Genomic DNA, 27,690 nt, shown 5'->3' with positions numbered 1-27,690 from the left:
TAACTCCAGACCGGCAGATCGCCACGCAAGCTCGCGACGTGCGCCTGCCACACACCGAACAAACCTTTTCAGCAATTTCCAAAAAACGGGCCTGCTCGCCTGCCCACAAGGCTCCGTCTCTTACCTGCTCTCCAGAGCCTGCTGCCTTCTGTGCTTTTCTCTCGGCACCGCTGCAGTGCACACAACTCCTGCAGCGGGAGGGGGGGAGAAAGTTCCCGCGCTCCGCCGCAGGGAAGGCTCGCTCCGTGCGCACACGTCCTTTCGATGCCAGTCAAACAAGTGCTCCGCATTAGCTGCGTCGGGGCTCCGGCGTGTCGCACCTCACCTCACCTCGCACTGCCCCCTCCTTGAATGTCTGCCGCTGGGCATGCCCCGCTCTCCTCCGCCTTATCTTATCGCGTGTGAGCACCGACAATGGCCACAATGCCGGGGAATGGCACCTGTAAAGTGTTAATTGGGGCACAGGAACAGCCCGTCTCGTCTCGGGGGGGCCGGCTTCAGAGACAATACAGCAAACACAGCGGGGCGGGGGAAGAAGACGACACCACACATGCGGGTACATTCAGCTCCGGCGGGAACGAGACATTTGTCGGTCTTTTCAAGTGCCGAGAGCCGAGCAATCCTTCACTTGTATCGTTTCTCCCCGGTGACTAGATCTGGCCCTGCGACTCTCGACTGGGCTCACCCCCGGGGCAGCCCAGCAGGTGTGAGCCTGGCCGGCACCCGGATGGGAGATTCCACCCCGGAAAAGCTCCGGTTGCTGCTGCTCCTGCAAGAGGTGTGACTGGGACCAGTAGGGAGCGCTCACCCTGCGGGCTGTGTGGCTCTCTTACGCCCCAGCCTCCTGATGGCGACACTCTGCTGCACAAACAGGCGCCGTCCTTCGGGGGAGGCGTCAAACCGAGGTCCCGACCCTCCTTGGCCATTAGGAAACCCCAGGGCGTCTCTCAAAAAGAGACGCCGGGGGTGTCCCTCTGGTGTTAGTGCTCCCCTTTTCCCATCAGTCGGGGTCTCCTCCTAATCCCCGTCTCACCTGTAACAATCAATGACGAGGCCCCCCTGTCCGTGAGATTTAGTACTCGCGCAAGAGACCGGGGGCAGAGCGCGAACGCGGTCCCCCGCCCCCCACAAAGTGCGCGCTCCGGGTTCCCTCTCGGGGCCCTGCAACACAGCGGAAGGGCAGCGAGAAGGAGCCTCTTGCTCTGACGCCGCAAGGCCACAAGAGGGCGGAGGCGCCGCGCGCCCGGCCGACGTGTTTGACCGGTGCGCTTTACGTGCTGAAATAAACACGCGAAAGCCCCGAAATGTTTCCAGAGTGCTGTGCACTGGAGGTTTTTGTCTGGTGAAGACTTGCCTGGTGCTCCTCCGTGCAGATTGTTTGTCCTCCTCCAGTGCGGGACGTGCCAACACAAGGGAGCGCATTCGCCAACATCCAGGCACGCAATGCGATTTGGAAAGCAGCTCCTTTCCAAAGAGTGGCACACGAACGATCCTTCAGTCCCGCTCGGGGGGCACGGAACCCCCGCCACACACAGCTTCAAGTAGCGAGTCAGGCGCCAGGGCTTTTGCTTACGGCCACACCACCCTGAACACGCCCGATCTCGTCTGATCTTGGAAGCTAAGCAGTGTTGGGCCTGGTTAGTACTTGGATGGGAGACTGCCTGGGAATACCAGGTGCTGTAAGCTCTTGCTCTCCCGGCCAGCAGGGGTCGCCGTTGGTGCCGTAGGCTTTGGGAGGAAAACCTGCAGGATGGAAAGGTGATCTATAGCCTCATCTCTAGAGATGTTTTGTTGCTGTGGCATGTGTGTGACCCATATTCAAAAAAAAAAACCCGTCTGTAAAACGAATATCGAAGCTGCCTCTAAATCTGCAAATGAAGATGAGTCGATAAACCACTCGTTTTTCGTATAACTAGACATATATTCATTTGTTACCGATTTCATTCATTGAGCATGGATACAGTAGAGGTACAGCCATTCACTGTTTGACATGTCTGCACTGGTACAGAACCGAGCAATCAGAAAACGGGTGAAACTGTCTTTAGACTCAGCATACAGTACCGAGGCCCCCCATGACCAAATAAAGGCTAACCTCGATAATCAGCCTAAAGAACGCAGACTACAGCAAAACGACTGACTTTGAAAAGGGAATGAACGTCCGGAAGGAGTAGTGGAACTAGCTTGAGATGCTTCTCCGGACCCCTAACTAAAAGCCAGCGAGAACCAGCAGCGGCGTCCACTCCTGTCGAACCGGGATCCTTCCGCAGCCATGCAGCTCGTGGTGTCCTAACCTTCCTGTATCTGATTTTGGACCAAGCACATCAGGGGAAAGCGCGAACGCAGTCCCCCACTACCAGAAATTATGCAGTCGAGATTCCCACATTTGGGGAATTCGCAGGGGTCAGCACAGCCGGAGTGCAATGGCCGAGCCTCGCCCTGGGTGAACCTCCTTCTTGATCAAGGTATCTCCCCTGCCAGGTAAGTATGAGTTAAACAGGCCCCTGCAAGCGGCCCGCACCCACAGCACAAATCGCGCAGCCTAGGCCACCTCCTCGCCCCGCACGCCACCGCCTCCTGCTGGGCCCACTCTTTCACACACTCACACGCCACACTAACACTCAAAAGTGTGGGCAAAACGAGAAAACGAGCGCGCCGTTTCCTACACATCTGCAGTCGCCGTTGCGCATTCGCAGCATGTCCCGGGATGCAATTCGGCCTCATTTGCATAACTCCAGACCGGCAGATCGCCACGCAAGCTCGCGACGTGCGCCTGCCACACACCGAACAAACCTTTTCAGCAATTTCCAAAAAACGGGCCTGCTCGCCTGCCCACAAGGCTCCGTCTCTTACCTGTTCTCCAGAGCCTGCTGCCTTCTGTGCTTTTCTCTCGGCACCGCTGCAGTGCACACAACTCCTGCAGCGGGAGGGGGGGAGAAAGTTCCCGCGCTCCGCCGCAGGGAAGGCTCGCTCCGTGCGCACACGTCCTTTCGATGCCAGTCCAACAAGTGCTCCGCATTAGCTGCGTCGGGGCTCCGGCGTGTCGCACCTCACCTCACCTCGCACTGCCCCCTCCTTGAATGTCTGCCGCTGGGCATGCCCCGCTCTCCTCCGCCTTATCTTATCGCGTGTGAGCACCGACAATGGCCACAATGCCGGGGAATGGCACCTGTAAAGTGTTAATTGGGGCACAGGAACAGCCCGTCTCGTCTCGGGGGGGCCGGCTTCAGAGACAATACAGCAAACACAGCGGGGCGGGGGAAGAAGACGACACCACACATGCGGGTACATTCAGCTCCGGCGGGAACGAGACATTTGTCGGTCTTTTCAAGTGCCGAGAGCCGAGCAATCCTTCACTTGTATCGTTTCTCCCCGGTGACTAGATCTGGCCCTGCGACTCTCGACTGGGCTCACCCCCGGGGCAGCCCAGCAGGTGTGAGCCTGGCCGGCACCCGGATGGGAGATTCCACCCCGGAAAAGCTCCGGTTGCTGCTGCTCCTGCAAGAGGTGTGACTGGGACCAGTAGGGAGCGCTCACCCTGCGGGCTGTGTGGCTCTCTTACGCCCCAGCCTCCTGATGGCGACACTCTGCTGCACAAACAGGCGCCGTCCTTCGGGGGAGGCGTCAAACCGAGGTCCCGACCCTCCTTGGCCATTAGGAAACCCCAGGGCGTCTCTCAAAAAGAGACGCCGGGGGTGTCCCTCTGGTGTTAGTGCTCCCCTTTACCCATCAGTCGGGGTCTCCTCCTAATCCCCGTCTCACCTGTAACAATCAATGACGAGGCCCCCCTGTCCGTGAGATTTAGTACTCGCGCAAGAGACCGGGGGCAGAGCGCGAACGCGGTCCCCCGCCCCCCACAAAGTGCGCGCTCCGGGTTCCCTCTCGGGGCCCTGCAACACAGCGGAAGGGCAGCGAGAAGGAGCCTCTTGCTCTGACGCCGCAAGGCCACAAGAGGGCGGAGGCGCCGCGCGCCCGGCCGACGTGTTGGACCGGTGCGCTTTACGTGCTGAAATAAACACGCGAAAGCCCCGAAATGTTTCCAGAGTGCTGTGCACTGGAGGTTTTTGTCTGGTGAAGACTTGCCTGGTGCTCCTCCGTGCAGATTGTTTGTCCTCCTCCAGTGCGGGACGAGCCAACACAAGGGAGCGCATTCGCCAACATCCAGGCACGCAATGCGATTTGGAAAGCAGCTCCTTTCCAAAGAGTGGCACACGAACGATCCTTCAGTCCCGCTCGGGGAGCACGGAACCCCCGCCACACACAGCTTCAAGTAGCGAGTCAGGCGCCGGGACTTTCGCTTACGGCCACACCACCCTGAACACGCCCGATCTCGTCTGATCTCGGAAGCTAAGCAGCGTCGGGCCTGGTTAGTACTTGGATGGGAGACTGCCTGGGAATACCAGGTGCTGTAAGCTTTTGCTCTCCCGGCCAGCAGGGGTCGCCGTTGGTGCCGTAGGCTTTGGGAGGAAAACCTGCAGGATGGAAAGGTGATCTATAGCCTCATCTCTAGAGATGTTTTGTTGCTGTGGCATGTGTGTGACCCATATTCAAAAAAAAAAACCCGTCTGTAAAACGAATATCGAAGCTGCCTCTAAATCTGCAAATGAAGATGAGTCGATAAACCACTCATTTTTCGTATAACTAGACATATATTCATTTGTTACCGATTTCATTCATTGAGCACGGATACAATAGAGGTACAGCCATTCACTGTTTGACATGTCTGCACTGGTACAGAACCGAGCAATCAGAAAACGGGTGAAACTGTCTTTAGACTCAGCATACAGTACCGAGGCCCCCCATGACCAAATAAAGGCTAACCTCGATAATCAGCCTAAAGAACGCAGACTACAGCAAAACGACTGACTTTGAAAAGGGAATGAACGTCCGGAAGGAGTAGTGGAACTAGCTTGAGATGCTTCTCCGGACCCCTAACTAAAAGCCAGCGAGAACCAGCAGCGGCGTCCACTCCTGTCGAACCGGGATCCTTCCGCAGCCATGCAGCTCGTGGTGTCCTAACCTTCCTGTATCTGATTTTGGACCAAGCACATCAGGGGAAAGCGCGAACGCAGTCCCCCACTACCAGAAATTATGCAGTCGAGATTCCCACATTTGGGGAATTCGCAGGGGTCAGCACAGCCGGAGTGCAATGGCCGAGCCTCGCCCTGGGTGAACCGATTCGATTTCGATTTTTAAGAACTTTATTTTCTTTTCACAAAAAAATACAGGAAATCACAAATCAGAAAGCTTTACATTAATATACATACTTAAAACAGTATATATGATCACATCTCATTACATTTTGACACGGTAACAGTTACATAGCAACAATTTTCTTTTTTTCTGGTGCAAATCACATTCTTTATTTAAACATGATAATGTTTTTCACAGTTTCTTGAGATACTGTCCAATGCTCTCTATTTCCCACAGATTTTCTGCTTCCTCCCTCCCTTCTCTCCACAGATCTCTGAGGTAATAGTTCTCTCGGGTGATGAACAGGGCCAGGCTACCTGCTGCCTTGACTGGGACCTCGATGCCTTTGAACAGCCCCATGTTCCTCACTCTCCACAGGGCGTCTTTCCCACTGTTCACCACGGCCCAGATCCTGTCAAACACGTCAGGGGGAAGTTTGACAGGAGAGATGCCATATATGATGAAAGCAGCGGTCAGGGTAAATTGGGGCGAGAGAGCCTGCAACCAATCTTCAAACTGTGCCCAGAAGGCCTTAGCAAAAAAGCAGGACCACAGGAGATGGGTCACAGTCTCCTCCTCGCCGCAGCCCACCCTAACGCAGCGAGGGCTGGGGGTGAGGCCCCTACGGTACAAGAAAGTTCGTACCGGTAAGCACTGGTGGACGACACTCCAGGCTAAATCTCTGTGAATGTTGCACAGAAATTTAGAGGATGTGTGTTTCCACACCTTCCTTGTTTGGGCTGATGTTAAAATGCCCACAGGGGTCTGCCTATTGTTCTGGGGTGCTACGAAATCTTCCAGTTTTTGGACGCTGACATCTCGGAGGGGAATATGGCCAATTGGGTGAGATCTTAGAAAACTTTTAACTGTCCCATAAATTGCAGGGCATGTGTCAGAGAGTGGGACGTCCAGCTTGGGTCTGACACCCCACACCCTGAACACCTCCCTACCTACCCAGAGCCTGGAAAAATAAGTCCAGGTACGCGCTGCAGGTGCTGTTGCAAAGCCTCTCAGCACAGAGGCCAGGAAAATGCACAGCAGCTTCGTAGCAATATCTGGGACAGACTTCCCCCCTGAGGGTAGCGGCCTGTACATTATTTCCCTTCTGAGTCTTTCCTGCTTCCCACCCCATAGAAATTGAAACATCAATCTCCTCAGCACCGCCGCAACACGGTGTGGGATTGGGAAGGTAGAAGCCAGAAAATTCAAGACAGGCAAGAGCTCGGCTTTGATGACCAGCACCTTCCCTGTCATGGTGAGGTCTCGGTCCTTCCATTGCATCAGTTTTTTGTTTAAGATTGGCAATTTGTTCTGCCAATTTACTGTTCCCATCTCTTCTCCAAAATACACCCCCAGGACCTTAATTCTCTTCTCTTGCAGCCTGAGATCATGTCCTTCTTTTGGCTCCCTCCAGTTCTGATAAAAAATCTCACTCTTAGATGTGTTAATTTTTGCGGAGGAAGCCAAAGAGAACCGATCACAGCACTGCAGAGCTCTGCTAATTGAGGCATTGTCAGAGAGGAGCAGGGTGACGTCATCCATGTATAGAGACGTCTTTACCTCTCCTCCCCCACTTCCAGGCACTGGTATCCCATTAATGGCCTGATCCTGGCGCAAGGCACAGGCTAAGGGCTCCATAGCCAAAACGAATAACAAGGGGGATAATGGGCAGCCCTGCCTCACCCCTGAACAGACTTCAAAGGTGCGTGATCTATTGCCATTAACCATGACTCTGCTGTTGCTACCTGTGTACAGCAGGTTAATCCACTTTCTCATGATGGGGCCAAACTTCATGTGCTCAAGTACCGATGTTAAGTACTGCCGGTTTAGGCGGTCAAAGGCCTTTTCTAGGTCTACACCTAAAATGCACAGAGGGAGGGAGCGATCCTCAGAGTACAGACAGACATCCCTCAACAAGGCCAGGTTGTCGCTCATCAGGCGTCCTGCTATCCCACAAGTCTGTTCTTTCCCTACCAGTGAGGCCACTACATTTTGTAGGCGCAGGAAAAGGGCTTTGGACAGGATCTTAGTGTCCACGCCTAACAGGCTGAGGGGTCTCCAGTTCTTTATGTCATTTTTTGCTCCTTTCTTAAACAAGAGAGAGATCGTGCCTTCTCTTAAGGAGTCAGGCAGCAATTCTGTCTTGTAGCTTTCCTCGAATAGGAGCAGTAGCGGATCCTGAAGCAGATCCCAAAAGGTGCAATAAAATTCTTTAGGGAGCCCGTCAGCACCCGGAGTTTTCCCCTTCTGTAAGCTCTCCATAGCCTGTCTCAGCTCTTCTACTGTCAAATCCCTCTCAAGTACTTCCCTATCTTCTTCACTCAAAATGTTTTCTAGCTTTGAGGTAAAAAAATGAATATCTTCATCCTTTACCTCTGTAGAGCTGTACAGTCTTGAGTAGAAGGCCTCGGTGCAGGAGAGGATAGCACTCGGCTCTGTTCTCTCTCGTCCCTCCTCATCAACTACACTTTCCATGACAGTCTTGGAGCCTACCACTTTCCTGAAAAAGAAGCGAGTACACTTCTCATTTTCTTCCAAGAACTGCACTCTGCTTCTTAACAGCACTCCTCGACTACTTTCTTCGGCTATGCTCCGGATGTCCTTTTTTAAAAGGGCGATATCCTCGAGCACATCGAAGCCACTGTGCAGCATCGTGTAGAGACGCTGCAGCTGCCTCTGTTTCCTGGCTAGCACTCCTCTCCGTCTGGCAGCAGCCTTCCTTCCCTCAGCCATGAAAAAGGCCTTTGTCCTCACCTTCACCTCCTCCCACCACTCTCCTACTGACCCGTACAGACACTGCAAGGACAGCCACTGTGATAGTTTCTCCTTGTAGCGGGATACTACCCCCTCGTTCTCTAGCAGCTTTGTGTTGAGTTTCCAGAGGCCTGGGCCAAAGACAGTCCCGCCCTGGAGTTCCACTCTACACCCTAAAGCCTGATGATCTGAGAAGAAGACAGGCTGAAGAGTGACCCCAACAACTTTCACTCTCTCTGAGACAAAGCAATAGTCAATTCTGGAGCTGCTATTCCTCCCTGACCATGTATATCCTGCTGTTGTGGGATATATACATCTATATGTGTCTGAGAGTTTAAAGTCTTGAACTAAGTTTTGCAGGGCCAGTGAGCTGGAATCCAATTTTATCGGCGAGCTAGACTGCCTGTCTGTGTGCTCTAAGATACAATTAAAATCCCCTCCCACTATCACGTCTGTGCTGCATAACAATAGGGGGGAGAGTGCCTTGAGTAGCTCCACCCTTCCTCCTACGTCAGTAGGGCAATACACATTGATTAGCCGCAGGTTAACGGTCCCCCATTCCACATCCACACACAGCAACCTGCCATCTATGACCCTCTGAATACTTTTCAATTTGAATGCCCATCCTTTGAAAAGAATGGCCACGCCAGAAGCTCTGTTGTTATTGTCCCCTGACCAAACAGAAGGCCCTTTATCCCACCTATCTTCAAAACTTTTATACCTCTCTTGATAGGCTAAAGCACACTCCTGCAACATCAACACATCTCCCTCTCTCTGCTGGAGGTAATCAAAGACAGACTGGCATTTAACTCTGTCATTGATACCTCTTGTGTTAAGAGAAATTATGTTAAGAGCCATATTACATAAGAAAGTGGAAACAGTCTTTACAAAACACATTTCTCTTCGGTCTCACCTGTTACCTTTTTCTTTTTCTTTTTCTTCTTACCAATTTCCTGCCAGCCATCCTCTGAATGAGCCTTCATCAGGGTGGCAGCAGTAAAAGCGTTCACAGAGTCCATTTCAAGGAAGGGGGTAGAGGGAGGGGTGGAGAGGTTCCAGCTGTCCCCATCGCCATGCTCTCCTTCCTCCTCGCTCGGGGAGAAAACAGAGTCATTTTTTCTTTTCCTCAAGTCCAGCTCCTGGGAGCACTGAGGGGAAAGGGGTGCAGCCGATGCACCAGTCTCCTCTTCCCCCTCACCCACCAGCTGCTGCAGATCCTCCGTGATGGACTGGATGGAGGAGAGGAGGGCATCTGTAGCACTTGCAGAGTCTGAGAAAAGCAGCTCCGCTGAATCCTGGGTATCCTCGCTGGACCCGCTCCACCGGGGGGCCCCACACTGGCCCTCGTTCTGAGGAGCAGGAGTGGGGGAGGGGTCCTCGCTGTTCTCGGGGGTTTTCAAACCCTCGTGCTTGTCTGGTGCAGTCTGCGGTTGTGGGGGCGTAGTGGATTTCTCTTCCACCAGCCCCGGAGCCACAGCAGGACTGATCCTGGCTGGAGGCTGAGAGTCTTTGTCCAACAAGGGTTCTTTGTTTGACTTGTTGTTTGCTTTGGATTTTCGGGCCGGTTTGGCTGAAACAAGCACTGCCTCATCCTTTCTCATTTTGAGTTTATTGGCGTAGGCGTGAGGGCAGTTCTTAAAAACGTGTCCTTCCGAGCCACATAAATTGCACTTTGGCAGCATTGAACAGTCAGAGGCTAAATGTCCCTGTTTGCCACAGGTCTTGCAGCATTTCACAGTGCAGGACGATGCCAGGTGTCCCACAGCACCACAGCGCCGACACACCTTTGGTTGTCCCACATAAAACACATAGCCATTGCAGGCGCCCAGCCGGATTGTAGAGGGCAGGTGCCTTAAGCCTCCATTTACGCTGTCCGGTAGCAAGCGAACCTCGAATTTCCTTGCTCCTGTTTTTATACCATCAACATCTCTAACCTCAGTTCCATGGTGGACGGTGCAGTACTGGTTAAGCCAGGTGTGAATGTCCTCCGTCTTTGCCAGTTCCGAGAACATAACAACATGCACCGTTTTCCTCTCTCTCTGTGTCAGAGGCTGCAAGTTGATCTTCTCAAGTGCAGGAACTTTGCCTCTTTTTGCCTCAAACACATCCACGCATTGTTCAAACAGAGGATAGGTAGCAAATACAACCTCAAATGCTTTCTGACCTGGGAGAGCGAAGATGAAATCCAAGTGCCGAGGTTCAAAGCCAAGTTCCTTCTGTAACACTTTTCTGCTGAACTGCATACGATCCATGAAGAGGTCATCCAAGAGCTCAAAACGTACAGCATTCTTACGGGATCCAAAGGTTGCCATTTCAAAAACCGCAAATCGAACACTGCTTCCAACAAAAGAAAAACAATCCAACTACTCCACCTACAGGCTGATCAAGGTATCTCCCCTGCCAGGTAAGTATGAGTTAAACAGGCCCCTGCAAGCGGCCCGCACCCACAGCACAAATCGCGCAGCCTAGGCCACCTCCTCGCCCCGCACGCCACCGCCTCCTGCTGGGCCCACTCTTTCACACACTCACACGCCACACTAACACTCAAAAGTGTGGGCAAAACGAGAAAACGAGCGCGCCGTTTCCTACACATCTGCAGTCGCCGTTGCGCATTCGCAGCATGTCCCGGGATGCAATTCGGCCTCATTTGCATAACTCCAGACCGGCAGATCGCCACGCAAGCTCGCGACGTGCGCCTGCCACACACCGAACAAACCTTTTCAGCAATTTCCAAAAAACGGGCCTGCTCGCCTGCCCACAAGGCTCCGTCTCTTACCTGTTCTCCAGAGCCTGCTGCCTTCTGTGCTTTTCTCTCGGCACCGCTGCAGTGCACACAACTCCTGCAGCGGGAGGGGGGGAGAAAGTTCCCGCGCTCCGCCGCAGGGAAGGCTCGCTCCGTGCGCACACGTCCTTTCGATGCCAGTCCAACAAGTGCTCCGCATTAGCTGCGTCGGGGCTCCGGCGTGTCGCACCTCACCTCACCTCGCACTGCCCCCTCCTTGAATGTCTGCCGCTGGGCATGCCCCGCTCTCCTCCGCCTTATCTTATCGCGTGTGAGCACCGACAATGGCCACAATGCCGGGGAATGGCACCTGTAAAGTGTTAATTGGGGCACAGGAACAGCCCGTCTCGTCTCGGGGGGGCCGGCTTCAGAGACAATACAGCAAACACAGCGGGGCGGGGGAAGAAGACGACACCACACATGCGGGTACATTCAGCTCCGGCGGGAACGAGACATTTGTCGGTCTTTTCAAGTGCCGAGAGCCGAGCAATCCTTCACTTGTATCGTTTCTCCCCGGTGACTAGATCTGGCCCTGCGACTCTCGACTGGGCTCACCCCCGGGGCAGCCCAGCAGGTGTGAGCCTGGCCGGCACCCGGATGGGAGATTCCACCCCGGAAAAGCTCCGGTTGCTGCTGCTCCTGCAAGAGGTGTGACTGGGACCAGTAGGGAGCGCTCACCCTGCGGGCTGTGTGGCTCTCTTACGCCCCAGCCTCCTGATGGCGACACTCTGCTGCACAAACAGGCGCCGTCCTTCGGGGGAGGCGTCAAACCGAGGTCCCGACCCTCCTTGGCCATTAGGAAACCCCAGGGCGTCTCTCAAAAAGAGACGCCGGGGGTGTCCCTCTGGTGTTAGTGCTCCCCTTTACCCATCAGTCGGGGTCTCCTCCTAATCCCCGTCTCACCTGTAACAATCAATGACGAGGCCCCCCTGTCCGTGAGATTTAGTACTCGCGCAAGAGACCGGGGGCAGAGCGCGAACGCGGTCCCCCGCCCCCCACAAAGTGCGCGCTCCGGGTTCCCTCTCGGGGCCCTGCAACACAGCGGAAGGGCAGGGAGAAGGAGCCTCTTGCTCTGACGCCGCAAGGCCACAAGAGGGCGGAGGCGCCGCGCGCCCGGCCGACGTGTTGGACCGGTGTGCTTTTTAAGTGCTGAAATAAACACGCGAAAGCCCCGAAATGTTTCCAGAGTGCTGTGCACTGGAGGTTTTTGTCTGGTGAAGACTTGCCTGGTGCTCCTCCGTGCAGATTGTTTGTCCTCCTCCAGTGCGGGACGAGCCAACACAAGGGAGCGCATTCGCCAACATCCAGGCACGCAATGCGATTTGGAAAGCAGCTCCTTTCCAAAGAGTTGCACACGAACGATCCTTCAGTCCCGCTCGGGGGGCACGGAACCCCCGCCACACACAGCTTCAAGTAGCGAGTCAGGCGCCGGGGCTTTCGCTTACGGCCACACCACCCTGAACACGCCCGATCTCGTCTGATCTCGGAAGCTAAGTAGCGTCGGGCCTGGTTAGTACTTGGATTGGAGACTGCCTGGGAATACCAGGTGCTGTAAGCTTTTGCTCTCCCGGCCAGCAGGGGTCGCCGTTGGTGCCGTAGGCTTTGGGAGGAAAACCTGCAGGATGGAAAGGTGATCTATAGCCTCATCTCTAGAGATGTTTTGTTGCTGTGGCATGTGTGTGACCCATATTCAAAAAAAAACCCCATCTGTAAAACGAATATCGAAGCTGCCTCTAAATCTGCAAATGAAGATGAGTCGATAAACCACTCGTTTTTCGTATAACTAGACATATATTCATTTGTTACCGATTTCATTCATTGAGCACGGATACAATAGAGGTACAGCCATTCACTGTTTGACATGTCTGCACTGGTACAGAACCGAGCAATCAGAAAACGGGTGAAACTGTCTTTAGACTCAGCATACAGTACCGAGGCCCCCCATGACCAAATAAAGGCTAACCTCGATAATCAGCCTAAAGAACGCAGACTACAGCAAAACGACTGACTTTGAAAAGGGAATGAACGTCCGGAAAGAGTAGTGGAACTAGCTTGAGATGCTTCTCCGGACCCCTAACTAAAAGCCAGCGAGAACCAGCAGCGGCGTCCACTCCTGTCGAACCGGGATCCTTCCGCAGCCACGCAGCTCGTGGTGTCCTAACCCTCCCGTATCTGATTTTGGACCAAGCACATCAGGGGAGAGCGCGAACGCAGTCCCCCACTACCAGAAATTATGCAGTCAAGATTCCCACATTTAGGGAATTCGCAGGGGTCAGCACAGCCGGAGTACAATGGCCGAGCCTCGCCCTGGGTGAACCTCCTTCTTGATCAAGGTATCTCCCCTGCCAGGTAAGTATGAGTTAAACAGGCCCCTGCAAGCGGCCCGCACCCACAGCACAAATCGCGCATCCTAGGCCACCTCCTCGCCCCGCACGCCACCGCCTCCTGCTGGGCCCACTCTTTCGCACACTCACACGCCACACTAACACTCAAAAGTGTGGGCAAAACGAGAAAACGAGCGCGCCGTTTCCTACACATCTGCAGTCGCCGTTGCGCATTCGCAGCATGTCCCGGGATGCAATTCGGCCTCATTTGCATAACTCCAGACCGGCAGATCGCCACGCAAGCTCGCGACGTGCGCCTGCCACACACCGAACAAACCTTTTCAGCAATTTCCAAAAAACGGGCCTGCTCGCCTGCCCACAAGGCTCCGTCTCTTACCTGCTCTCCAGAGCCTGCTGCCTTCTGTGCTTTTCTCTTGGCACCGCTGCAGTGCACACAACTCCTGCAGCGGGAGGGGGGGAGAAAGTTCCCGCGCTCCGCCGCAGGGAAGGCTCGCTCCGTGCGCACACGTCCTTTCGATGCCAGTCCAACAAGTGCTCCGCATTAGCTGCGTCGGGGCTCCGGCGTGTCGCACCTCACCTCACCTCGCACTGCCCCCTCCTTGAATGTCTACCCCTGGGCATGCCCCGCTCTCCTCCGCCTTCTCTTACCGCGTGTGAGCACCGACAATGGCCACAATGCCGGGGAATGGCACCTGTAAAGTGTTAATTGGGGCACAGGAACAGCCCGTCTCGTCTCGGGGGGGCCGGCTTCAGAGACAATACAGCAAACACAGCGGGGCGGGGGAAGAAGACGACACCACACATGCGGGTACATTCAGCTCCGGCGGGAACGAGACATTTGTCGGTCTTTTCAAGTGCCGAGAGCCGAGCAATCCTTCACTTGTATCGTTTCTCCCCGGTGACTAGATCTGGCCCTGCGACTCTCGACTGGGCTCACCCCCGGGGCAGCCCAGCAGGTGTGAGCCTGGCCGGCACCCGGATGGGAGAGTCCACCCCGGAAAAGCTCCGGTTGCTGCTGCTCCTGCAAGAGGTGTGACTGGGACCAGTAGGGAGCGCTCACCCTGCGGGCTGTGTGGCTCTCTTACGCCCCAGCCTCCTGATGGCGACACTCTGCTGCACAAACAGGCGCCGTCCTTCGGGGGAGGCGTCAAACCGAGGTCCCGACCCTCCTTGGCCATTAGGAAACCCCAGGGCGTCTCTCAAAAAGAGACGCCGGGGGTGTCCCTCTGGTGTTAGTGCTCCCCTTTACCCATCAGTCGGGGTCTCCTCCTAATCCCCGTCTCACCTGTAACAATCAATGACGAGGCCCCCCTGTCCATGAGATTTAGTACTCGCGCAAGAGACCGGGGGCAGAGCGCGAACGCGGTCCCCCGCCCCCCACAAAGTGCGCGCTCCGGGTTCCCTCTCGGGGCCCTGCAATACAGCGGAAGGGCAGCGAGAAGGAGCCTCTTGCTCTGACGCCGCAAGGCCACAAGAGGGCGGAGGCGCCGCGCGCCCGGCCGACGTGTTGGACCGGTGCGCTTTTTAAGTGCTGAAATAAACACGCGAAAGCCCCGAAATGTTTCCAGAGTGCTGTGCACTGGAGGTTTTTGTCTGGTGAAGACTTGCCTGGTGCTCCTCCGTGCAGATTGTTTGTCCTCCTCCAGTGCGGGACGAGCCAACACAAGGGAGCGCATTCGCCAACATCCAGGCACGCAATGCGATTTGGAAAGCAGCTCCTTTCCAAAGAGTTGCACACGAACGATCCTTCAGTCCCGCTCGGGGGGCACGGAACCCCCGCCACACACAGCTTCAAGTAGCGAGTCAGGCGCCGAGGCGTTCGCTTACGGCCACACCACCCTGAACACGCCCGATCTCGTCTGATCTCGGAAGCTAAGCAGCGTCGGGCCTGGTTAGTACTTGGATGGGAGACTGCCTGGGAATACCAGGTGCTGTAAGCTTTTGCTCTCCCGGCCAGCAGGGGTCGCCGTTGGTGCCGTAGGCTTTGGGAGGAAAACCTGCAGGATGGAAAGGTGATCTATAGCCTCATCTCTAGAGATGTTTTGTTGCTGTGGCATGTGTGTGACCCATATTAAAAAAAAAACCCCGTCTGTAAAACGAATATCGAAGCTGCCTCTAAATCTGCAAATGAAGATGAGTCGATAAACCACTCGTTTTTCGTATAACTAGACATATATTCGTTTGTTACCTTTTTCATTCATTGAGCACGGATACAATAGAGGTACAACCATTCACTGTTTGACATGTCTGCACTGGTACAGAACCGAGCAATCAGAAAACGGGTGAAACTGTCTTTAGACTCAGCATACAGTAACCACTCGGCCACCTCGTCTAGGAAACTGGGCTGTCCTGACATGGGTTGGCGCACTCCAGTTGATCTTTTTCTTTTTTTTCCCTCATACTCGAGGGTCATTTTCCTGTTCCACATGCGATTTCAACATTTTCCTTGGGAGATGTCAAGCCAGCAAGCCACTGCTGTGGTTCAGTGGCCAGTGTGGAGTTCAGTGGCCCTGTTGTACACAGAAAGCACATTGAGCTCCTTGGACATGAAAAGTTCCAGATAAAAGCCATTTGTCATCCTTTCTCTTGGTGTCGATGTTGCTATTGTATGTAAAGGTGGCAACTTGCTGAGCGAGCAGGCGGAGCACACACCGAATGCAGATGTGTCTGAGTGGTGTGTCCAAGTGGCTGCAAAAGGACAGCACTCCTGGGGCGCCGTGGCTCAGTTGGTTAAAGCGCCTGTCTAGTAAACAGAAAATCCTGGGTCCGAATCCCAGCGGTGCCTTTTTTTGTTCTGTGTTCTCGAACAGAACTGGTCATTATAGACAACCGCATACGTCTAGACTTAATTAAATGCAAGTATTCATTTCCTGTCTTGAACGACTTGTTTTTCTTAAAATGGATGCAACTTGCAAAACATGAAATACAAACCTCGCTAATCAGCGCTCGCGGCTGGCAAAAAAAAAAGAAGTCAGCAATGTTTTTTTCTTTAACCTTAAGCCTGCTAATGGAGAAGAACCTAGTCGCCACATCACATACATCCGTTTCAACGATAAGAATGTAACAACTATCCTCACTCCAGAGTAAATCTCACGTTGAGGGCATATTTTTTTCCACTTTACCATGAGTCGGGCTCAGCTGCACAGAGGCGAGAGCAGAGCAATGAGGTCAGGGGGATAGGGGAGTCACACGCTGGCGGTTTGAACACGCGGAAGATCACTGAGGGATCCACAGTATGTGGACCCTCCGTGCGCCATCATTCCACACTCCAGACTCTGAATCCTGCCATCCGAGTTAAGATCTCGGCGGAACCTGAGGCGCAGTTCTTTCTTAAAACGTAATCTGGTGAGCATTTCTAGAATCGTAATTGTATAGATGCAGCCTTTAATATGTTGCTAGGTTAAAATTTATGACTTCTTGAACTTCAGTAGGCAACTGCCCTCTTGATTTCGGATTTAATTTCTTTATTACAGGGGAGCTTTTATGATGACAGAGTCAAGTTCAGGTACTTTGCTTGATGGAGGAAGCTCATTTCGGACTCTGTGATCTTCTCACCTGGAAAGGTCTGCTGTACTACTACAAGAGAGAAGTAGAGTCTGGAGGAAGGGACAATTTTATGATGCTTTGGAAGGTAATGTTTTTTTTTTCTTTGAAATCGAAATGAATCAGAATATCAGTGCAAAAGACAAACTCTTGGTTTGGTTTAAAGAGATATGGTTTTAAAACAGACAAAATGTAGAAAACAGGTGTTTCTCACTTTTGGAAAAGAATGGACCGGGGGTAATATTTTACTAGTTGCAGTGCTAAGCTCACTGGGTTACAGCCCTGCAGTGTCACACGAGGGCCAGTGGTGCAATGGATAATGTGTCTGACTATGGATTAGGAGTTTGGAGGTTCGACTCCTGCCTGGCGCTGGTTGTTTTTAAACACATCAGCCTACTCCCTAAGTAGTCTGTGCTACTTACTGCATTGTAATCGTACCCAGTAAGAGATTTCCTTCATGTAAATGAACTGCACCTGACAGCTTTAGAAAAACACCTGGGCTCAGTACGGTGCTGAGAGCTCAAGTTGTGTATAATGTAATAATTTAAGTAGAATAGATTCTAATAATATAATGATCCAGTGTGTTGCACTACTTCACTGCTTCACTGCTCTATGCCGTCTGGAAATAAATCCTCAGACAACTTACTGCCCTGGGCATGTACCAATAAATTACAGGAGCACATCTATATATCACTGCGTTGAAGCAGGAGACACAATCACTGCAAATACATCCTAAATACAGTGTTCCAGCACCTTTGACCTCATCCAGAACGTATCATTTCTTGAAAGGAATTGCTGTCCGAATGCACATCTGAATCCCAAACAGAATCTCTAGTAAAATACGATCATTTGTGAAACAGGTAAATGTCTCAGGGGCCCATTCCTCATTCTCAAGACACATGTATGCAGTACGTACATCATGCATTGAGCAATAGGGATTAAAGACACCACAGGTAAGGTTAGAAGACATTCTGACTATATTCTAAAATATTGGACTCATATTCTTATGATGGCAGACATGATGCTGTGTTTAAAACCGGGGTTAATGGACATTATATGACTGTCAATTCTGTTTTGTTTTGGAGACTCTTGGCTGCCTATGTGGTACAGTGCAGCGTGAAGAAAACATTTTCCAAAACTGTGTCAGCTCAAAAGTTGTAAGAAAATCTTTCCAGCTGCTTTAACTCTCTTCATTTTTGTCATTTAATTGTCTGTCGGCACTATGTAGCAGCGTTGCATGACAACCCATCTCACCACGGAAAGGAACCTAACAGCTTTTGTAAGAGAGGAGAAAAGGACCTGGCCCGTACGGGACTCGAACCCACAACCTTGGTGTTATTAGCTCTAACCAACTGAGCTAACCAGCCTCACGACAGCAATCCTCTCTGTGCTGCAAAAAATCGAACTCAGGGAATTTCTTTTGCCCTCCTTTGAATTGAAAGCCGTGTAATTCAGTGTACGGGCTTTCTCGTGCAGTTTTATAGTTCTTGTAACCCAAATCCTACACTGGCGTGAAGTGACCCCCCATTTCACAGCATTTTTCAGCTGATTTAAAATGTACCTAAAGGAGAAGCATTATTGAAGACCATCAATTACCAAGAGCTTTTGTCAAAGGTTTTGGTGGTCATTTTTAATGACCACAGAGCGCTGTGACCTCAGTTTTACATCTCATCCAAGAGACAGCGCCCTTTTACAACACAGCGTCTCCGTCACTATGCTGGGGCATTGGGACCCGCACAGACCTCAGGGTGAGCGCCCCCCCGCCGGCACCATTAACACCGCTTCCAGCTGGAAACTTTGTTTTTCCCTGTAGCTCACCCTCATCCGGGTACTGACCTGGCTCACCTGCTTAGCTTCAGTGGGTTTTCAGTTGCGAGTTGCAAGGGGATGCAAGTGATGGAGCCGCTCGCTGCAAAAGCCACTGCTTTGGCTGGGAATCGAACCAGAGCCTCCCGCGTGAGAAGCGAGAATTCTACCACTGAACCAACAATGCTCAGTGCCCAGGTCTTCAAAAAAGACGCTTTTTTGGTACTCTGTTAAAAAAGCGTCGACATTACCTCTTTCAAAAGGCTTCACTTTCCTAGTCACATTCCAAGGCTCATTGAACCCGGGCTGTTTCCTCCAGCGGTATAGTATTGCAGTTAGACAGCACGATGCCTGCAAGACTATGTCACGCACTGACGAGACTGTCAAAAATTGCTTTCGACGATTGTATTGCAAACCGGCGGAAGCGGGGTATTGGGAAAAGTTTTCAACTAGCAATAATTGCGCCTCGGCTAAACCTCACAGGCTACGATACTGCCACTGCGCAAAGCTGACGGTTGCCAGGCAACCGCGGGGATCCTATGGAAATCGTTATCGATCGTCTCATGGCATGTCGTTGCAGTAACGCTTCATATTTGTCGTCTTCTTCTTCTTCTAGCTTGAGGTTTTGAAGAATTTCATGACAGACAAGGGCTCCGTCGGGAACAAAGGGCGTTGTGAGAAAACCGTTGCTTATTTTCAGCAGCAGAAATACAACCCTTTAAATACAAGATGACAGAACAATGACGAAGGGCATGCCGGGAGGAACTCATGCACTACAGAGGAAAGGGGGCGGGCACGTACAGTTCACATTCAAGCCACAAGTACTCTTCTCGGATGTTGCATAAACAAATCCTAACGTCCTGAAAGCATTGCAGCATGTTTGTGTCCCACTTCCCGTGGCTGCAGGACGACTGACACGAACGGACAAACACAATTTGTGGCGTTTAGCGTGACATAGTCTTGCAGGCATCGTGCTGTCTCACTGCAATACTATACCGCTGGAGGAAACAGCCCGGGTTCGATGAGCCTTGGAATGTGACTAGGAAAGTGAAGCCTTTTGAAAGAGGTAAAGCACTGCACAACGGAAGTGAGGGAGAATCTTACAGGGGATTCTGAGCGGTGTCTGCATACACGCAGCCCGATACGGGTGCTGAAAGCTTGAGCTACTCTCAATGTCATGCTGCCTTTCCTCGGAGTAAATCTGTTACATTGAAAGAATGCTTCTCGCAGGTTCAAAAAGGGAGGTTCCATTGTTAATTGGAGAAATCAATGATTTCGAATGAATTCTGTGTGCGTTAAAAGACAGCTATACACAGAAAACATGCAGGACACTGCTCATGATGTTTCCCGAGCCGAAACACAGTGCGTTTTTCCAAGCCATCTGACAAAGCCCGCCCACTGAAAACTGCAGCAGATCGTGTAAAGACGTTCAACTTTGTAACTACTGCACGCACAGGAAGCAGAATAAATTCCTCTTTTCAAACTGTCAAAGGTTTGCTTTGCGAACGCTGCAGGACATCGCACAATCTCTTTTGAACGGGGACAAACGATTTCTTATGGGGCGCAGTAAGACAAGTACAGACAATTAAAAAGCTCCACTCATGCCGACGATGCAGCATGAAGAAGCGCAACCTAACGTTTGACAGACAAAAGCCGGGCGCTCTACGAGCAATATGAAATCAAACTGACAGCACACGGCGTTTCGCGCTGACTCAAAAGTGATCTCGACAGACGCTGTTCTCTGCATAACTCTGAAAGAGCTAAAGAGCGTTTCTGTTGAGACGTAAGAAGCTTGTTTCTTTCTACCATGATGTTACCATGACAAAATCTGTCTTTAAACACCTTGCTCAGTCTCTGACGAGACTGTCGAAAATTGTTTTCGCCGATTGTATTGCAAACCGGCGGAAGCGGGGTATTGGGAAAAGTTTTCAACTAGCAATAATCGCGCCTCGGCTATACCTCACAGGCTACGATACTGCCACTGCGCAAAGCTGACGGTTGCCAGGCAACCGCGGGGATCCTATGGAAATCGTTGTCAATCGTCTCATGGCATGTCGTTGCTGTAACGCTTCATATTTGCGGCCGGACACTTCCCGCCTCCCAAAGAAAAGAGCGCCAATCAGACAGGTGGAGACCGAGGACTCGCAGAGCAAACGGCCACAGTCGCCGTAATAAGAGCGATTGTGAGCGGTTTTGTTTTCTCTCTTTGACCAGCCCAGCTGCGCCCCACCCGGAGGCAGGGAAGCACAAAAATTGTATGGAACTCATTCATGCTCCTCTCCATGGAAATCTTTAGTAAAAGGCAAAAGATTTGTACGAGATGAAGAGAAACCAGAGTGCGTGGCTGGACAGCTGCAGGAGCCCAGGCCGCCTTCAAGGCCTCTGCCCTGCCGGTCGTGGTTGGTAATGCACCTGGCCTTACAAACGAGCCAGTGGGGCCCGTTCAGCTCCGGGCTCATCGCCTGCGGCTCTCGGCTTACCTGGCAGGGGAGATACCTTGATCAGCCTGTAGTTGGAGTAGTTGGATTGTTTTCTTGTTTTGTGGAAGCAGTGTTTGTTTTGCAGTTTGAGATGGCAACCTTTGGATCCCGCAAGAATGCTGTACGTTTTGAGCTTTTGGGTGACCTCTTCATGGATCGTATGCAGTTCAGCAGAAAAGTGTTACAGAAGGAACTTGGCTTTGAACCTCGGCACTTGGATTTCATCTTCGCTCTCCCAGGTCAGAAAGCATTTGAGGTTGTTTTTGCTACCTATTCTCTGTTTGAACAATTTGTGGATGTGTTTGAGGCAAAAAGAGGGAAAGTTCCTGCCCTTGAGAAGATCATCTTGCAGCCTCTGACACGGATAGAGAGGAAAACGGTGCATGTTGTTATGTTCTCGGAACTGGCAAAGACGGAGGACATTCACACCTGGCTTAAGCAGTACTGCACCATCCACCATGGAACTGAGGTTAGAGATGTTGACGGTATAAAAACAGGAGCAAGGAAATTCGAGGTTTGCTTGCTACCGGACAATGTAAATGGAGGCTTAAGGCACCTGCCCTCTACAATCCGGCTGGGCGCCTGCAATGGCTATGTTTTTTATGTGGGACAACCAAAGGTGTGTCGGCGCTGTGGTGCTGTGGGACACCTGGCATCGTCCTGCACTGTGAAATGCTGCAAGACCTGTGGCAAACAGGGACATTTAGCCTCTGACTGTTCAATGCTGCCAAAGTGCAATTTATGTGGCTCGGAAGGACACGTTTTTAAGAACTGCCCTCACGCCTACGCCAATTAACTCAAAATGAGAAAGGATGAGGCAGTGCTTGTTTCAGCCAAACCGGCCCGAAAAGCCAAAGCAAACAACAAGTCAAACAAAGAACCCTTGTTGGACAAAGAGTCTCAGCCTCCAGCCAGGATCAGTCCTGCTGTGGCTCTGGGCCCGGTGGAAGAGAAATCCACTACGCCCCCACAACCGCAGACTGCACCAGACAAGCACGAGGGTTTGAAAACCCCCGAGAACAGCGAGGACCCCTCCCCCATTCCTGCTCCTCAGAACGAGGGCCAGTGTGGGGCCCCCCGGTGGAGCGGGTCCAGCGAGGATACCCAGGATTCAGCGGAGCTGCTTTTCTCAGACTCTGCAAGTGCTACAGATGCCCTCCTCTCCTCCATCCAGTCCATCACGGAGGATCTGCAGCAGCTGGTGGGTGAGGGGGAAGAGGAGACTGGTGCATCGGCTGCACCCCTTTCCCCTCAGTGCTCCCAGGAGCTGGACTTGAGGAAAAGGAAAAATGACTCTGTTTTCTCCCCGAGCGAGGAGGAAGGAGAGCATGGCGATGGGGACAGCTGGAACCCCTCCACCCCTCCCTCTACCCCCTTCCTTGAAATGGACTCCGTGAATGCTTTTACTGCTGCCACCCTGATGAAGGCTCATTCAGAGGATGGCTGGCAGGAAATTGGTAAGAAGAAAAAGAAAAAGAAGAAGGTAACAGGTGAGACCGAAGAGAAATGTGTTTTGTAAAGACTGGTTCCACTTTCTTATGTAATATGGCTCTAAACATAATTTCTCTTAACACCAGAGGTATCAATGACAGAGTTAAATGCCAGTCTGTCTTTGATTACCTCCAGCAGAGAGAGAGAGATGTGTTGATGTTGCAGAAGTGTGCTATAGCCTATCAAGAAAGGTATAAAAGCTTTGAAGATAGGTGGGATAAAGGGCCTTCTGTTTGGTCAGGGGACAATAACAACAGAGCCTCTGGCGTGGCCATTCTTTTCAAAGGATGGGCTTTCAAATTGAAAAGTATTCAGAGGGTCATAGATGGCAGGTTGCTGTGTGTGGATGTGGAATGGGGGACCGTTAACCTGCGGCTAATCAATGTGTATTGTCCTACTGACGTGGGAGGAAGGGTGGAGCTACTCAAGGCACTCTCCCCCCTATTGTTATGTAGCACAGAAGTGATAGTGGGAGGGGATTTTAATTGTATCTTAGAGCACACAGACAGGCAGTCTAGCTCTCCGATAAAATTGGATTCCAGCTCACTGGCCCTGCAAAACTTAGTTCAAGACTTTAAACTCTCAGACACATATAGATGTATATATCCCACAACAGCAGGATATACATGGTCAGGGAGGAATAGCAGCTCCAGAATTGACTATTGCTTTGTCTCAGAGAGAGTGAAAGTTGTTGGGGTCACTCTTCAGCCTGTCTTCTTCTCAGTCCGGAGTGCGGACTGATGGCGCACGGAGGGTCCACATACTGTGGATCCCTCAGTATATCCCTAAACACCTAGCGCAGTCTCACGAGAGACTGTCAAAAATCGCTTTCTCCGTTTGTGCTGCAAGTAAGTGAAAACGCGGTCTCAACCCAGAGCCACTTGGCAGCAGCGGCACGTAAATACTGTTACTGCCACTGGTCGATACCAACGTTAGCCTACTATACCATGTTCAGCCACCGCTAGAAAATGTAAGGCTCTAGTACTGGAGCAAACAAAAGGAGGGCCAACGTCAAACGTAGAGAGCGACGAGGATGGGATTTGAACCCATGCGTGCAGAGCACAATGGATTAGCAGTCCATCGCCTTAACCACTCGGCCACCTCGTCGATGAAACTGGGCTGTCCAGACATGGGTTGGCGCGCTCCAAATGATCTTTTTCTTTTTTTTCCCTCGTACTCGAGGGTCCTTTTCCTGTTCCACATGCGATTTCAACATTTTCCTTGGGAGATGTCAAGCCAGCAAGCCACTGCTGTGCTTCAGTGGCCAGTGTGGAGTTCAGTGGCCCTGTTGTACACAGAAAGCACATTGAGCTCCTTGGACATGAAAAGTTCCAGATAAAAGCCATTTGTCATCCTTTCTCTTGGTGTCGATGTTGCTATTGTATGTAAAGGTGGCAACTTGCTCAGCGAGCAGGCGGAGCACACACCGAATGCAGATGTGTCTGAGTGGTGTGTCCAAATGGCTGCAAAAGGACACCCCTCCCGGGGCGCCGTGGCTTAGTTGGCTAAAGCGCTTGTCTCTTAAACAGGAGATCCTGAGTCCGAATCCCAGTGGTGCCTTCTTTGTTCTGTCTTCTCGAACAGAACTGGTCCTTACAGACAACCGCCTACAGCTAGACTTAATTAAATGCAAGTATTCATTTCCTGTCTTTAACACGACTTGTTTTTCTTAAAATGGATGCAACTTGCAAAACATGAAATACAAACATTGCTAATCAGCGCTAGCGGCTGGCAAAAAAAAAGAAGTCAGCAATGTTAGACGACCGAGTCTATGCAGCCTAAACGGTGCTCATGTCGGGTTCTTAGCTGAAAGGGTGGTAAATCACGCTCACCCCAGTCCTTAATCTTTTAAAAGGATACAAAATTGAACCTAGTCGCCACATCACATACATCCTGTTCAACGATAAAAAGGTGACATCTATCCTCGATCCAGGCGGAGAAAGAGGTTAAGCTCCGACAGCTTGAGCTAGAAGCACGAAAGAATGCTCCTGCTGTGCAGCCGACCCACTCCGAGGCCTCTAGCATGTCTCCTTTGCAAGATCCACTCTCTACCACCTTTGATGTAAGTAAGCACATTGCTTTAGTACCTCTGTTTAGGGAGACGGAAGTTGATTCGTACTTTGGTGCATTCGAGCGAATTGCCACATCACTTCGTTGGCCTAAGGAGGTTTGGTCACTGCTTTTGCAGTGTAGATTAGTGGGCAAAGCTCAGGAAGTTTGTTCTACACTTTCTTTAGAAGAAAGTTTGAATTACAATACTGTGAAAGCTGCTATCTTACGGGCTTATGAATTAGTTCCTGAGGCATATAGACAACGCTTCAGAAATCATCGTAAAGTGTCAGACCAGACATTTGTTGAATTTGCTAGAGAGAAGGGCACTCTCTTTGATAAATGGGTTGTAGCCAGTAAAGTGAGTGACTTTAACTCATTGCGTGAGTTAATGCTCTTAGAGGAATTTAAGAACTGTTTGCCTGAACGCATTGTTGTGTATTTGAATGAGCAAAAAGTAACTACTTTATCGCAAGCCGCTGTTTTGGCAGATGAGTTCGTGCTCACTCATAAGAATGTTTTCATGTCTGTGCGTGCGGAGAAGACTTTGTCTACTCTAAGTTCCCAGTCTCAGTCTCCCCCAGTAAAAACTAGTTCCTCACGTCTTAAAGAGGAGCGTGAATGTTTTTATTGTCACAAGAGAGGTCATATAATTGCAGATTGTTTGGCCCTAAAACATAAGCAGCAGCAACAGCAACATCCTAAGAGTGCTGGGTTTGTTAAGACTGTCTCCCGTTCTGCTATTCCTTTGTCTAGTGAAAACAGTCTCCCTGACCCTAGTTATGAACCATTTATTATGGAAGGATTCATTTCGCTAACAGGTTGTAAGAAAACCGGCTCAGGGACGCCAAATATGTAATCATAGTGGCTCTCTGAAGGCACCAGTTCTGTAGGGTTTGGGCATTTACTGAGACAATTATTAATTGTAGCAGTAAATCACAAAGTTGATTCTTTTGATGGCTTTAGAATCCAACCATGCGACATAACTCAAACAACGCACACACACAGGTACTAATACACGAGGATACATTTATTAATACATAGAATATGCATGTAAACCTAACAGATCTTATCGAGAGGGTTATCAGAATACAAAAGGTATATATTCAGTCAGTTACTAAGTGTTACACATATCAAGAGGACATACGTTCAGTATATCATTCATTTATACCGTTTCGTAATTGAACTTGGTTACAACTTCTACATTAGATACTCAAAACAAGTACATAACTCTTAGGAAATAAATTGATATCAACTGGTTGGGATAACAATTGAATTCTCGAGCTGTAATGCATTGAAGTTGAATACTCATCCAATTTCTGGGGATTCAGATCTCCTGCGGGCACAAAGAAACAGTTGCAGGCTGTTGCTGTCAAATCCGCGCTCTCTGGCTCGGTGCCAGGCTGTGATGTGCGGCTTGCAACGATGCGCTGCTGATGCTCACTGTTGGCTTTAACTAGCAAAGTTTGTGCACAGGAGAAAAGATGACTGTGGGTCCCAGCAAGTCAGGAAGAGGACCTGTTCGTTCCTGATGAAGAGCTAGTTCTGAATAGTGATTCAGCTGTCCACAGTTCCGACCTGTTCACGAGGCTTGCTGCTGGTGCTAACCTCGAGTGGATCCTCTGGTTAGTCTCTGGCAACCTCCGCTCTAGACTCTTAGAACAAAGGAAAGTTCTGGCACTCGGACACACTGGCCGTTCCGTGGTTGTCCGGGCTGAGTCTCAGGATGGTCAGGAGGCGCGCTGCGAGAATGTCCTGCCCTTGGGATCCTTCTGCTCCTGGGCCGTCCTGCCCTGGAATTCTCCTTTGAATTCCCTTTAGAACAGTCCACAGAATCCTCTCCAGAATCTTACTGAATCTTACTGAAGCCGAATCTTGTTGAATCTCTCAGGCTCTCTGTGTTGCCTGTTTTTACCTGGAGGAACTTCAGCTCATTGATTGGTTGAAAGTTCCATGGGCATCAGAGTCCCATGTGGGTTACTCGGCCCTACCAGTCCCTGATTGGTTGATCAAGGTGAGATATGAGTCACTTACTCCTGACACTTAGGAATGCAGTCCAGATGTCCAACTGGCACTCCCTAGACAGATAGGCACCAATGGATGACCATTGATCATGATAGCCAGGCTTAGCTAAGTGCATCCCCCTTTGGGAGCTGTCCTAATCAAACCTTATATCAGCTTGCATGAATAGTTTCTCTGTGGCTGCACCACAGAGATGAACAGAGAAATAATTTGGGAAAGCTCAGAAACACTTAATTATTTCTTATTAATAAGCCTCGCCGCTACAAGGTAAACCAGAAGACCAGAAAACAATTCAAATATTTAGAGATAGTGGAGCAGCCCAGTCATTTATTGTTGTGGATGCACTGCCTTTGTCTGATAAATCTTTCTGTGGTTCGAGTGTATTAGTTCAAGGCATCGAAATGGGTTTTATGAAAGTGCCTTTACACTGTGTACATCTACAATGTGGTTTAGTTACTGGATTTGTTAGAGTTGGGGTATGTCCTTCGCTACCTGTTAATGGAGTAACTCTTATTCTTGGAAATGACCTGGCTGGGGGTAGAGTATAGCATATTGTTTGATTGGTTTTGTCTTCATTGTCCAAACATTAGATGTTTGTTTTTATGGGTGGGGGTGTTACGTCCCAGTGTGTGTTCTGTGTGTGTTTTTTCTGTTATGTCAAACAATGTCAACCATCACACCACAGTTTCAATATGATGTCATCATCAAACAGCCCTCAGCCAATCAGAACACATCTTATTCACTATATAACATGGAGGCTTTCAGAAAGAAGAGGCCTTTCGTTTGACTTCGGTCCCGTTTGGTTTTGGTTTTCGCTTTGCTTCGCTTTGCTTCTTGTTATTGCTTCGGCTTCGTTTGTTGGTTTGTTTTGCTTTGTGTTTGTGTATTTTGGTATAGCTTCGGCTTTGTTGTTTTGTTGGTTTACATTAGTTTCTTTGTTCTTTCATTTGTTTGTGTGTTCTTCCTTGTTTTGTCATTCCCTTGCCCCAGTGTTACATGTTCAACTTTTGTGTTCTTTTGTACCCTGCTCCTGTTTATTACTCTTGTTTTCCCTTATTTGTATTCCTGGTTCACTTGTGTTTTTGTGTGAACTTTTGTATATAAGGTTAGTTTAGGTTGTTGGGTACACTTACACACTTAGTTGACTTTGTATTAGTACACTAGTTTAGTACGGGTGAGTGCCATTTGTCTTGTATGGTTTTGGGTAGTCAGTGCAGGTTAGCTAGGG

The 27,690-nt window shown here is 50.8% G+C and overlaps 10 non-coding genes and 1 pseudogene across 10 annotated transcripts; 4 read left to right on the top strand and 7 right to left on the bottom strand.

Annotated features, from left to right (window-relative positions):
• Positions 1-1,567: 1,567 nt before the first annotated feature.
• Positions 1,568-1,686, top strand: LOC138227258 (5S ribosomal RNA). The gene has a single exon (XR_011184895.1). It is a non-coding gene; the product is annotated as a 5S ribosomal RNA (ribosomal RNA).
• Positions 1,687-2,322: 636 nt separating this feature from the next.
• LOC138227241 (U1 spliceosomal RNA) lies at positions 2,323-2,486 on the bottom strand. The gene has a single exon (XR_011184880.1). It is a non-coding gene; the product is annotated as a U1 spliceosomal RNA (small nuclear RNA).
• A 1,807-nt stretch (positions 2,487-4,293) lies between these two features.
• LOC138227257 (5S ribosomal RNA) lies at positions 4,294-4,412 on the top strand. The gene has a single exon (XR_011184894.1). It is a non-coding gene; the product is annotated as a 5S ribosomal RNA (ribosomal RNA).
• A 636-nt stretch (positions 4,413-5,048) lies between these two features.
• LOC138227245 (U1 spliceosomal RNA) lies at positions 5,049-5,189 on the bottom strand (annotated as a pseudogene).
• Positions 5,190-12,165: 6,976 nt separating this feature from the next.
• On the top strand, positions 12,166-12,284 carry LOC138227238 (5S ribosomal RNA). The gene has a single exon (XR_011184879.1). It is a non-coding gene; the product is annotated as a 5S ribosomal RNA (ribosomal RNA).
• A 635-nt stretch (positions 12,285-12,919) lies between these two features.
• Positions 12,920-13,083, bottom strand: LOC138227243 (U1 spliceosomal RNA). The gene has a single exon (XR_011184882.1). It is a non-coding gene; the product is annotated as a U1 spliceosomal RNA (small nuclear RNA).
• A 1,809-nt stretch (positions 13,084-14,892) lies between these two features.
• LOC138227256 (5S ribosomal RNA) lies at positions 14,893-15,011 on the top strand. The gene has a single exon (XR_011184893.1). It is a non-coding gene; the product is annotated as a 5S ribosomal RNA (ribosomal RNA).
• A 3,777-nt stretch (positions 15,012-18,788) lies between these two features.
• Positions 18,789-18,930, bottom strand: LOC138227253 (U4 spliceosomal RNA). The gene has a single exon (XR_011184890.1). It is a non-coding gene; the product is annotated as a U4 spliceosomal RNA (small nuclear RNA).
• Positions 18,931-20,271: 1,341 nt separating this feature from the next.
• On the bottom strand, positions 20,272-20,413 carry LOC138227252 (U4 spliceosomal RNA). The gene has a single exon (XR_011184889.1). It is a non-coding gene; the product is annotated as a U4 spliceosomal RNA (small nuclear RNA).
• A 230-nt stretch (positions 20,414-20,643) lies between these two features.
• Positions 20,644-20,760, bottom strand: LOC138227255 (U5 spliceosomal RNA). Its single transcript, XR_011184892.1, has one exon. It is a non-coding gene; the product is annotated as a U5 spliceosomal RNA (small nuclear RNA).
• Positions 20,761-23,416: 2,656 nt separating this feature from the next.
• trnas-gcu (transfer RNA serine (anticodon GCU)) lies at positions 23,417-23,498 on the bottom strand. The gene has a single exon. It is a non-coding gene; the product is annotated as a tRNA-Ser (tRNA).
• Positions 23,499-27,690: the final 4,192 nt, after the last annotated feature.

Source organism: Lepisosteus oculatus, unplaced genomic scaffold, assembly GCF_040954835.1.
Source record: "Lepisosteus oculatus isolate fLepOcu1 unplaced genomic scaffold, fLepOcu1.hap2 HAP2_SCAFFOLD_286, whole genome shotgun sequence".
Taxonomy (NCBI): domain Eukaryota; kingdom Metazoa; phylum Chordata; class Actinopteri; order Semionotiformes; family Lepisosteidae; genus Lepisosteus; species Lepisosteus oculatus.
Note: the sequence above shows the minus strand (reverse complement) of the source record. Positions and strands in the feature narration are given on the sequence as shown.